Raw genomic sequence first — 13,285 nt, 5'->3', positions numbered from 1 at the left:
GTCTCTCCCACAGTCACACTTCGGGTCAGTTTCGTGGAAAAAAATGGATTTCCAAAATTGTAATTCCTCACGTCGATTTTTCTCTTCATTTATTTTAACTATGCCTATAAATACTTAATCTGAACGACCTGAATGTATTTCCCCCTAAAAACTGGTATTCACGACGGCGAAAAAGTCGCGATGGTGACCGATGGTGACCGTTGACGCAAAACAATTGCATTAGGCCTAACGGGGATTTTTTAGCGTCAACGTTCACCGTCATAGCATTTTTGTCCTAGTGAAAACTAGGCTTAATAGTTTCTACTTCGAATATACCTGTCTTTCATATAATTATTTTTTTGCATCGGCAAGTTGCAAAATGTTCCCACATGCCAAAAAAGCTATAGGCAGTCTAGAAAATTACCCTATAGGCGTATTTCAGAAGTAAAGGGCGTATTTTCCAGAAATCGTAAAGTGATAATAATATAATTGTGTAATTCTTAGAAATTGTTGGTGTAAAGTATTACCTAATACACTAGTGTTACACTCTTTCAGTTATAGTGGTGCACGTGATCAAACTATCGGTGCCAAGTGTAGCTACATTGCAAGTGTAACTCTAGTGCAAATTTAGTGCTACACCATTTTGGGCCATGAGTCTGAAAAGGATGATAATTTACTCTAATGTAAAATAGTCTTTTAGACCTATAAAAAAAGAGTTTAGAATTTTCTATCTATTTAAGCTAATAATTTTGTTTATCAAAGAAACACAAAAGATCTTGTACAACATTATTTCGGTAAAAGGTCAAAATTCGAAAATCCCCATAGGCCTTATATAACTGACAATCCACGATTGCAAAATAAAACCTTTAAATGGAAATTCGGGATTAAAAAATAAAATCTTTAAATGAGAATAATGGATTGAAAAATAAAATCCTTAAATGGAAATCCTGAATTGAAAAATAAAATCCTTAAATGAAAATCTGGATTGAAAAATAAAATCCTTAAATGGAAATCCTGGATTGAAAAATAAAACCCTTAAATGAAAATCTGGATTTAAAAATAAAATCCTTAAATTAAAGAAAATCTGGAATTTAAAAATAAAATCCTTAATTGAAATTCCAGGAATTTAAAATAAAGTCCTTGAATGAAATTCAAGGAATTAAAAAATAAAATCCTTAAATGTAAATCTGGAATTTAAAAATGAAATCCTTTAATCAAATTCCTGGAATTTAAAAATAAAATCCTTAAATTAAATTCCTTGAATTTAAAATAAAATCCTTAAATGAAAATTACGATTAAAAATAAAATCCTTAAATGGAAATCTAGGAATTAAAAATAAAATCCTTAAATGGAAATCTACGATTAAAAATAAAGTCCTTAGATGAAAATCTAGGATTAAAAATAAAGTCCTTAAATGAAAATCTAGGATTAAAAATAAAATTTTAAAATAAAAAATACGGGAAATAAACCACTAAATGAAAAGAATCAATTTAAATAATCCTTAAATTATAATATATCGACAATCTTGTACACAGTACTAGTCTGACTTCTAGGATTTTTCTCATTTACACACTAAGTACATACAAAACAGAGTGAGAAAAATAATATAACAATACTAAAATGCACTCAATAACAAAGTTACTACACCCTAATAAACTATATAATCACAATGTCAGCCGTGTTTGTGTTTTTGAATACTATTATTAAACCAGTTATTTCTTTAATAATAGTTTTAATATTTGTAATCCTATTTCATCCTACGGACAATATCCTACCCAAGTATTCCAAACCTTATGATTCTGTTTTTCTAAATTCCCGGCGACGATTTACCGAAAATTCGTGCTAGTATCTTCCGCCAAATGTACTAGATATTTAGCCTTTCTTCACCCGCAACTGAATATATCGACGCCAACCCCGGTGGGTGTATTCGGTTCTATTTGAACGCGGATATCACGTTTGTAATCGGAAAAACAAAACTAATTTGATAATGAATGCGCGTTTTGGTCCCGGCGAGAGCGGTCCTTCAGTACCCCTAAAAACTCCACCGTGGCTCCATCTCTTATCTACATAAAGAAGTCATTTATTTCCTAAATTCCTCTAGTAGAAAATGTATTCCAGGCGGGAGAAAATAAATATGTACGAATTTGTAAGTATTCAGATTGATTTAGGAGCTAGCTCGGCCGATCGGCAGCCAACATTCAAATAAACAACTGGGGTCATACATCAGAAGCCATCAACTGGCGAAACAAATTATCCTCGACACGCCCATCTGGAAGCTAAGTAGTTGTTATTTCGGCCGAAGGAAATCGTAAATCTTACGTACATCGCCGCCCCATTTCCCGATTTTAACCGGTAATAATGCAAATTACAATAACAATTACAAGGCCGCCTGAATAGTCTAGAAAATAAATTTTATCCAATCCCATTATCTTCGAAATTTCGTAACTAATTGACTTAGTTCGAAACTGATTGCTCTCCAATCTGATTGTCCTCGAAAGACTTGGGTTAGTAAAGGAATAGTCTCGAAACTGAACTACATCAAAACTGAAAAGCGTCGAAATCGATGTGTTCAGAATGGAATTGTCTCGAATTTGAATAAGGTCGAAATCGATAACAATTACTAAGCTTGAAAGTGCTATGTTTCCAATCTGAATATCCTCGATAGACTTTGGCTAGTAACGAAATAATATCGCAACTGAAATATATTGAAACTGAAAAGCGTCGAAAATTATATGTTCGATCATATTCAGATTCGAGAGCAATCATTTTCGAGTTTAGTAAATTATTGAAAAAATTCGATCTTTTTCGGATTCGATAATATTCCGATTCGAGACAAATCATTTTCGAGACAAATCATTTTCGAGTTTAGTAAGTTATTGATAAAATTAGATCTTATTCAAATTCCAGACAAATCATTTTCGAGTTTAGTAAATTATTGATAAAATTCGATCTTATACAGATTCGACAATATTCAGATTCGATAATATTCAGATTCGATAATATTCAGATTCGATAATATTCAGATTCGATAATATTCAGATTCGATAATATTCAGATTCGATAATATTCAGATTCGATAATATTCAGATTCGACAATATTCAGATTCGATAATATTCAGATTCGATAATATTCAGATTCGACAATATTCAGATTCGATAATATTCAGATTCGATAATATTCAGATTTTATAATATTCAGATTCGATCCTATTCAGATTCTATAATATTAACATTTGAAAATAGTCAGATTCGATCTTATTCAGATTCGATAATAGTAAGATTCGATCTTATTCAGATTCTATAATAGTAAGATTCGATCTTATTCAGATTCAATCTTATTCAGATTCGATCTTATTCAGATTCAATCTTATTCAGATTTGAAAATAGTCAGATTCGATTTTATTCAGATTCGATAATAGTCTGATTCGATCTTTTTCAGATTCGATAATAATCAGATTCGATCTTATACAGATTCGATAATATTCTGATTCGATAATAATCACATTCGATCCTATTCAGATTCGATAATATTCACATTCGATAATATTCAGATGCGACCCTCTTTAGTGTCCCCAAAAAAGTTACAACTTCCTTTATTACCGTTACAAATAGCTTAAAAAATCTTACCTGTATAGTGGCACAAATTCACGATATTTGTCACCGTTATACTGTCGTTTTATGTTACCGGGAATTTCCCAGCTAACTTTACACTTTGAGCCAAGACTGTGTGTTGTGGGACTTTGGTATTTTCCCGGGGAACTCTGGATTGGCAACTAGCCTAACGAGAGCCGAGTAAGCGATCTGATCATGACGAAGGTCCAAATTTGAATGACTAATCGTAACCGGAAAACTATATTTTAACAATTTTAAAAAGATGACGTATGGATATCTTTCCAAATTAACTAATACATTTTTAATATATTTTTAAATTAATATGTTTAAAAGTTAAAACAAAGTAATTATGAAATTTTAACAAATAAATTTATAAAACAAATTCATTATTTTTAAAAGCTTAAAACTAATGTTAGTTTAAGTCTTTAAAAAAGTTATGTTTAGGAATGTAATTATGCACATTTTATAGTTAATTTAATAGAGAGGTAGGTGGTAGAGTCAAGAAACGCTTCAGAAATGACGGCCAACTATAGCAGAGGTGGTCTGAAATCAACATTAGCGACACCAAGTTTTGATCGAAATGATTGAAAATTTGCTTTGATTTGCCGATTCGTTTAATTAAAGTGTGCGGCTATTAGCCAGAGTTGCGAGTCGCCTAGGTTCATATAATTCGTCTTAGAAAAGTGTTACTTAAAACATTTTCCAGAAATATCAGAGATGTGAACCTAAGTTATTCAATAACAATAATATCAAAGTTTTGCTTACACTTTCAAAACAAAGTCATAAATTCGTCAACACGAAAGGTGAAATATTTTTCCCGAGAAACTCGGACGTTTGGCGATTTGACCATCGGCACGGTATTTTTTTTTTGAAGAAAGGATTAAAAAGAAAGGTTGGGGGCTCCCTGGCGGCAATTACGTGGGGGAAGGGGGAGCACTTAGGACGGCGACCAAAAAAGGCGATTCTTATCTACGCCGACCGAGCGGGTTCCAAGAAATGGGCCCCACACCACTTCATCTCAAACGTAGGGAGGGGTTATTCTACTATTTTACCTCCCCGTATAAAATTAGGACTCTTATTTCAATAACTCTATTTAATTGGATGAACATATTGTTTATCATGCGCTGGAAAGTTCGAGGCGCGTTTGATAGGCCAAACATCATGACTTTGGGGCGAAATAATCCCTTGTCGGTAATAAAGGCTGCCTTGTCGCGACAGTCAGGGTGTAGGGGTATCTGCCAGTAACCCGATTTTAGGTCTAATAGGGTGATAAACTTAGGTTTGTAGATAGATTCCAGGATGTCATCCATTCTCGGGAGTGGAAACTGATCTTTCTTACTGGCTTCATTAAGTTTCGTATAATTTATCACTAGACGATCTTCTTTCCCCTCGCGCCTAACTAGGAATGCCGGGGCACACCAAGGACTTTCGCATGGCTCTATAAAGTCTTTGGCAATCATATCATGAATAATGCTATTTATTTTATTTTGAATAGGGGGGGCGTATCTATAAGGGCGGCAAGCAATTGGGGGACCCTCTGTCTCAATAAAATGCTCCGTGGTAGTAGATCTTCCCGCCTCCTTAGTAAATACGTGTTTCCATTTATTCACTACCTCGCAAAGACTTTCTTTACGCGTATCATTTATTGGGGCCAGATTTAAAGCTTTACTTAACTCTTCAGAATCAATGGATCCGTCAGAGGAGTCAAACATGTATTTATCTACAAGAAAATTATTTACAGTTACACTGCGTAGTTCAGACATTTCTTCGAAAGAATGAATTTTTTTTGGATTAGCTTGCCAGTAATAGGTACGTTTCTGAAAATTGATATTCATGCCGGCTCTGCTTAAAAAATCTATACCAAGTATAGCGGGGAAATTTAAATTTCGAACATAAACAGCTGGGGTTGTTAAAGTAACTTCGGGGAAGGAAATCGGAATAATCGTACTACCACGTGCTTGTACAAAATGCTTATTAGGTAACTTAAAAATTGTATCATTTTTATTAGTGCTATGCCCTAAACCTTCTATATGGGGTTTTAAGGTTTCGTTTAAAATGGTATGGGTCGCCCCGCAATCAACTAATATTTTACAGCGAATTTCTCCCAACTCAGCAGTAACGAAAAGTAAATTATTGCCCGAAAGAGTACTGCTTTCTATCAATGGTGGAGGACTTTCAGGCAAAGCTGGTGGGGATTCTATTGCGCGGTACGACGTGCACCATTCCCCGCGCCTCGGTGACCACCGCCTCTCCCGTTTCCCTGGTTGCTGTTAACGTTACGGCGCCAATTGTCTCTTAGACGAGGGCAATCTCTTTTGAAGTGATCGGGGGAGTTGCATTCAAAACATCCATACCTCGAGTCATTATAGTTTGACCCCCGGGAGGGTTGCGGAGGGTACCTGTCACCTTGACGGGACGGTTGGGGTACCGGTTTCCCTGTCGGGATGGGGGCAACCGCGAGCGGTGCGGCTTTCGGAGTTTCCGAAGGGATAACGCTCTCTACGCGGGTAGCGTCTGCTATGATATCCTTTAGACAGGTGTACTTTTTATGCACTAGATAACCTCGCATGGAGGGGCGCAAATTTCTAAACACAATACGGGCTTTTTCTTTCGCCGAGAGGGGATTTTGCAGACGCCGCATAAGGTCTTGCATGCTATTCGTATAATCTAAAGTGGATTCTGTTCCCTGAACTTTCGAATGAAGTAGTTCTAACACCCGGTCATCCTCATCCTCGCTTTCAAATTCCTCTTTGATGGCCGTTTCAAACTCCCCCCAAGTGGTTAAATTAAATCGGCTGTCAACCCACCAATCTAAAGCCGGTCCTTTTAAGATGTTTGGGACCCATGAACTGATAAATACTTGGTCGGGGATGTTCCGACTTTTCTGAAAGGATTTGGCCTTAATCAAAAACTCTTTCAGAGAATTTGTTTCATCCGCGTGCCCATTAAATGTCGGGGGATCAACCTTAGGTATCCACGCCGCGGGTTGGTTGTTTTGGCCTGGGACCATGGTTGCCGTGAGGGCCTGTATTTGAGCTACAAGGGCGGCTAAGACGTCTGCCGTAGCCATATTTTCTTCTATAATTTCGCTTTCCCGAATTGGGTTTAAACTATTGCCCTCGGTATGATTGGGTATTTGATGGTTTAGGTTATCTGTTAGGGTTTTGTTTGAGGACGGAGATAGATCTCGTTTCAACTGTTCTAATTCGCGCGCTTGGTTCAATTTATGCCTGCGGTATTCTCTTTCTTGGGTTTGAAAAACTCGTAAGCAGTCAGAGCAACTATTATTTTTCCCTAAACTAGGAACACAGTCAGGGCAAAATTGGAAGCGATTTGAAGAGGGTTCAAAGGTTTCGTTATTATCAGAGTCACTCATATACGTTTAACTAAGGTTTTTGTTTATATAAAAAAAAACAATATATACTTCCTACAGTGGATCCCGGACGGACCCCCAGTTTGTTACGCTATTTTTATCGTAATTTTAAATTCTTCCTAGGGGTTCTCTAGATAGCCGTAACATTAAATAGGAAGAGGAAGAGCTCCTGTGGGTGAAAATAATTGTACTGGATCAAGGTTAACGTTTGAAATTTATTCTTGGGAATTATCGTGCCAATGGTTAAATTAGTACACTATTGCAATACATCAAATATACATAAGGAATTCTTGCTTCCTTTATCAAACCCGTACACTTCCAATCCCCAATAAATTCCCGCCCCAAATACTTTCAAGCTACCCTCCCACTAAATACTCATTTTTCCCCGACACTAAATACATGCAATTAAAAAAAAACTTTGTCTCTAATAGGGATTGTTGTCACTGCCAGCGTTTTGCCCTTTTGTTTTACCTAAAGCCAAGCCATATATTCGACGAAAGTACTTATCTCTTCGTTGGGTACCATACACCGATGCACTCCTCCGGAAACGGAAAAACGTAGATTAATGAAAAGTTTTGGCCACAGGTGAAGATTAGTAGATAGAAGGTGATGGTGGACGATGACTTCGACGAAGAGGTTTGCACATTCCCGATTTGGACAGATTTGTCTCTTTTGAATTTTTAATACTCTTTTAAACTTGCGGAACGAAAGCGAAGTCTGGTTCAGACTAATATTTCGAAAACTCTAGCCTCCCAGGCCTATATGGAAAAACTAGCCTCCCAGGCTAAAGTCGTCGGACGTCTCCCTCCTTCAGGCTCACTCTCGCTGGTTTTATTGTATTTTTTTTTTTGATGTCTTGGCACATGAAATCACGTGTTAGGGTCACTAGGTGACACCAATCGTAGGTCATGGGAGGGGCTAAGTTCTGGCCAATCCAAATATTTTAGCGGATTAAGAGAAGCGTTTATTTTCTTATTATTGAGTATATGGCGAGAAAAGGGGTAAAAGTAGGTTGAAATGAGTTTATGGTTCATGTATCATGACTGGCAGTGGGCTGACAATTAACGTTTTAGAAATGGTTTATTTTGCCATGGCTTATCTGGCTTTTTATTGTAAGTGGCAGTGACGATCCGAAAACCACCCAATCTTGACACGCATATTCCCCGACATTCCCACCAAAAAGTTCAAAACAACATCGTAAATATTTTCAGTGACAATAGTCACTGACAGTTAAAATATTTTTAGCAACTTCTAAGGTTGCCCATCGGCACGATAATTTTTAAAGGAGAATCGAAAATAAAGAAAAGGGTTGGAGTTCCCGAGCGGTCATTAGGGGGGGGGGCAAAGGAACCACTTAGAGCCTCGAGGCCCTTACTTCTCTGTCCCGCGCGACTTCTGAGAACTGGGCACCCCACGACTTTCATTTCCCTTGAAAAGCGTAAGGGGGGAGGGGGGCACGTTTTACAAAGGTATATGGTAAATGAAAAATATATATAAAAATGAAGTGAAATATAAAAATAACGTAACAATAACAATAATATCAAAGTTTTGCAGCCTCCACATGTTAGACGTGCCACATTAAATTGGTGCACCGTTCTTAATGACGTAAATTCGTTCTGGGAATCTCAAATTCTTATACTTACGGTAGGAAGGCGGGCTAGAGCTAGTAGCGGCTATAGGCAACTCTTACAAGTAGCTTACAAATTATATGACCACCACGTTACTAGTGAGTGTAGGGAGCTATGAAATGAAGGACATGCCACCACCCTCCTAAATAATATAACCCGACCACCTAAATTAATGGCATTAAACGTCGCTAGCTGACTTGGGCTTAAGGTGGTACCATATGGGTTATTAGCCATTTTGTTTAAAAGTATCTTGGAAACGTATTCCTTTTTAATTTTATAATAAATTTTGGAATAAAAAAATTACTATTACTATTCGTTTTGCTATTTATTTTAATTTTGATTTAATTTCTTAAATTTGGGGTGGTACCTTGAATATTATTAGTCTGTTTAAAAAGTTGTTTAGAAACTTATTATTTTTCATTTTATAACCAATTTTCGGAACGAAAAATTACAAATTACCACAAATGTTGATTTTTACCATATCCTTTGCTATTTTAAAAATTACTTTTGGTTTAATTTAATACATTTTAGGAGACTTTTGAACTTCTTTCATCAAATATGTGACCCATATGACAATTCCTAATTGGCTTCCTCAGCCTACGCAGCTACTGGTTAGAGCATCAGAATCACATTTTGGAATTTTCCTATAAAAAGCGAAACCTTTTCAACAATTGACAAAATGTATTTTAATAATAATAGCAAGCTAGGCTAACACCCAAGGTGCAACCTTAAGCTCAAGTCAGCTAGCGATTTTTAATGCCTTTAAATCAGATGGCCGAGTAATGCCTCGTTCACACTACCCGCTTTTTATCAGCTGACCTGGTCCACCTGACAAGTCAGGCAATATGAACGCTCTATTTACCTGATCTGATTTTTGTCAAATCAAATGGTCTGACATTAATCGGATAGGCACCCGATTCAAGTCACCCCGACAAAAATCAGGAAAGGCGATATCCAATGAGCTGACTCTCGTGTTAACAAAAATAATTGGTTTTTGTTTACCGTGAGTCAAAGGCTTAGCTATAGCGTCGAAGAAAGCATCGGCATTATTTTCTTTTTTGAATAAAGGTTTTCAGTTTTTCACCTATGTAGATCTTTGGGTTTTCCTTTTCTTATTATCTTCATCCAAGAGAAGAGCTATTCCAGTTCACGCTATTTTTATTTTCCTATTATAATCTTCCATTTTAAACCTAATCAATGAATTTCTAAAATTGAAATAACAGACGCTTTCTAATGATTATGCCCATTGAGTTTGGAATAAATAGAGGTACAACTAAATCTGGCTGGCGCGGGACCAATTTCGTTCAATAGGGAGACTTTATCAACTTTATCGTTCTACCATGGCGGCATCTGTCTCTAGTGGTGTCCACTATATTGCAATTGATTTTTTTCGCGTATCTGATGCGAAATTGAAATTTATCATTACTCGTAACAAACAAACCTTTGAAGTTCTTTAAAAATAATTTTATTCGGTCAACACGATCCTTTTTAACTCAAGTTACGGTGAGTTAGCTAATACTTATTTATTTTTAGCCATATAACTTTACAAAATATAGATGGCGCTACCGCCTAATTATAAAGATGAATTTCGTACAGTCTTATCAGAACAGGTCCCGCGTAACCATGGCAACCGAAATCGTAATTGTAATTCTAGCAGTATAATTCCCAATTCAATGTTTTTACCCTAGCTCGTCAAAAAACCGGACCAATAACAATTACGCATGCGCATTTGTTTTAATTTAATTTATTGTTGGTTAGGGCAACATGACTTAAGTCGGGAAGTGTGAACGTTGCGCTGACAAATAGCCGACCAATCCCTGACGAAGTCTTGTAGCTTGTCAGCTGACAAAAAGCGGATAGTGTGAACGAAGCATTACATCCCGTAGGAGGGTGGTGGCGAGCCATTAACGTCACGCGAACCAACAGCTTACTACACTAACTATTACCGTTAAATCAACACGTTTTCACAGAAAGGGGAAATCCCTTTACCCGGGGGTACCCTGAATACCAAACAAATTCTGAAAAATCTCGCGCAATCAGTGACTTCTGGTCTCCGAATTTTACAAATATTTGGTTACTGAAGCCAGTCTTTCACGAGGGACTAACCACTCTCTGATAATCTGTACACCGATTACATAAATATGAAAATGAGTACAGCCTTTGGTAGTGCTAAATCTGTACTCACTTACGTAATCATTTTAGTGCAGTCAAAGCTACAGGCTTGTACACCAATTACGGGGAGTGATCAGCCCCTCGGTCTTTCATAATTGCTTGAGCCACATTTACAGCTGCCTGGTTGCCCAGAAAGAATTACAATCCACTAGACTGTGCCTTCACTCTATTTTCAACACGGTAAATCCAATTTCAATCAAAATACGATTAATATTTACACTTACTAAGCTCTCAAACTAGGTTTGACTTGACTCTATTATTCAGATATTGGAGGGATCGATTATATCTTAATGCTGGAAATGGACATAATTGTTTAATAACTGCCGCAAAAAGATACTACACTTTGAGTTTACTATATAAAACTATCAACTAGAAAGACAAGATACTTCATGAAGTATCTTGTCTTTCTAGATTATAGTTTTATATAGTAAAATTAATTTCTACCATGACCTAAAAAAACTTTAAAGTAAAAAACTACTACACTTTTATCTTAAATTATTATATTTAAAAAATATTTTTATTTTATTTTGTAAGAAACAATGAGGTATGTTTCACAGTACATGATAAAATTTACTACACTTTGATCTTAGACTATTATATTTAAAATGTCATCTATTTTAACAGTACATGGGAAAATATACTACATTTTGATCTATGACAAACGACGCTTTATTATTATATTAAAAAAATATAACAAAATATTTTGGCCGTTATTCTAAATGTTTTTCAAAAAGTATTTTACGGAACTCCACCAAAATCTATACAGCAATCAAAGGTATATCAATCGATATATTGCTAAATTATCAATCTTTTTATCGCTTCAAGATAAAAACACAAAAATATTTTAAGTACATCCCAAGCGGTAGTGTTCATCCATGGACCAAGAATCGAAGGGGACTCACTGTTCAGGCTTTAAAAAGCACGCGGTAATACTGGGAATAGGAAAATCACCTGTAATTTTTAGTTCAATGTGGACACACTTGGCGTCACTGAAGTCGATTTCCGGCGTAGTTTCGTAGAGAAGCTGGAGCATTCACGTTCAACTTTGACAAAATGGCGCTGTTGTTGTTGGTAAAATGATTAGGCTTAGTAAGTTTTAGACCATTTATTTTGGAAATTGGCTCTTTAAAAGTTTAAGTAATGGTATTAGACCATTGTGTTAAGTAAATATAACTAGTAAGCCACGTATGACTGAGGTTTTTTTTATCTCAATTCCCTTCATTTCTAAACTTAAAAAATTAATGAACTAAGCCTAACCTAACTTTCTCGCACGTGCTGTCGCCTAAGCCCCGACGAAGATTATCGTAGTTATAGTTGAACATAATTCTTAAGGCGCTTCAAAGCGGCTGATGTACCTCAGTAAGCCTTCCGATTTAGACCAAGTATTCTCTGTAAAAATATCGAGTCCCCTTAGATTCTTGGTCCATGGTCCATCACTCGGCCAAAATAATCTAAAAAGTTGATCGAAAACGTGGTAATAAAAATCAATAAAACTTTTACCCGTCTACAACGCCATCTACCATCGGTTCGAAGCACCGAGATACTCCGAAAATTAGCGTGTTTTCTGTAAATGTACATGGGCGAGCGAAACACGCCTTAATATTAGCTATCAACAGAAAATGGGAAGCGAAATATAATATATGGATATTGGGGACACGCCCCCTTTTTAATAATACCAGCATACTTGATGCGTATACACCGAGCGCGCGCATATGCAAATCAGTCTCTACAAGTACACGCCGAGTAATCGCGCGCGAATCGCCACCGGACATAACCTACCAAGGCCGAGGAGGTGGTAAAGTGAGCTTACGTTTGCGTTGATAGCCGGTATCGGGCCCGAAGACTGGCCACCGCTTTCACGCGAAGAAGTCACTAATGAAGTTAACTTATGCCAAGGTTGGGATCGCGCGCGAGTGTAAACCATTATGTATAAAGGTCCATTTCTCGGACCATTAAATCTATATACAGTGGGTTCTGAGGGAGGAACAAACGGGAGGAGCCGAATTCTCAATACAGGTGCAAACTTGGAAGTAAAAAGCGACACGAGGTTGGCCCCTCCAGGGACAGCGGAAAGAAAGAACTTAAGAAGATGAGCGGGCATGGATATCATACAGAAGATGATTTCTGGCAAGATCCGGGAGTGCGAAACAGGGGACAGAGTAGCCCGGCAGATACCTCACAAAAAACGAAACTGAATAATATTATTTCAAAAAAATGTTTTTCTTCTTCGGTAGCCACGCAATCTCCGCCCCTGTTTAACGAAGGACCCCCCCCCCCCCCGATTCAAGCACCAACCACGAATCGTATTGTTCAAGGCAATTACGAGCTCTTCCCAAATATATCGATATCGTATTGTTAAAGGAGAAAGCTTTTACAAAAATCGGATAATTTGCGTTTTAACATCTTCATTATTATAAAAATATTTACCTTTAACCACCAAAAATAGGATTAAATGCTTAATCAAAAATATATCGATATCGTTTTGTTAAAGTAGAAAAGCTTTTACAAATGTCGGATAATT

Source organism: Leiobunum rupestre, chromosome 6, assembly GCF_980474605.1.
Source record: "Leiobunum rupestre chromosome 6, qqLeiRupe1.1.hap1, whole genome shotgun sequence".
Lineage (NCBI taxonomy): Eukaryota > Metazoa > Arthropoda > Arachnida > Opiliones > Sclerosomatidae > Leiobunum > Leiobunum rupestre.
The sequence above is the reverse complement of the archived record's forward strand: the minus strand, read 5'-3'. Positions refer to the sequence as shown.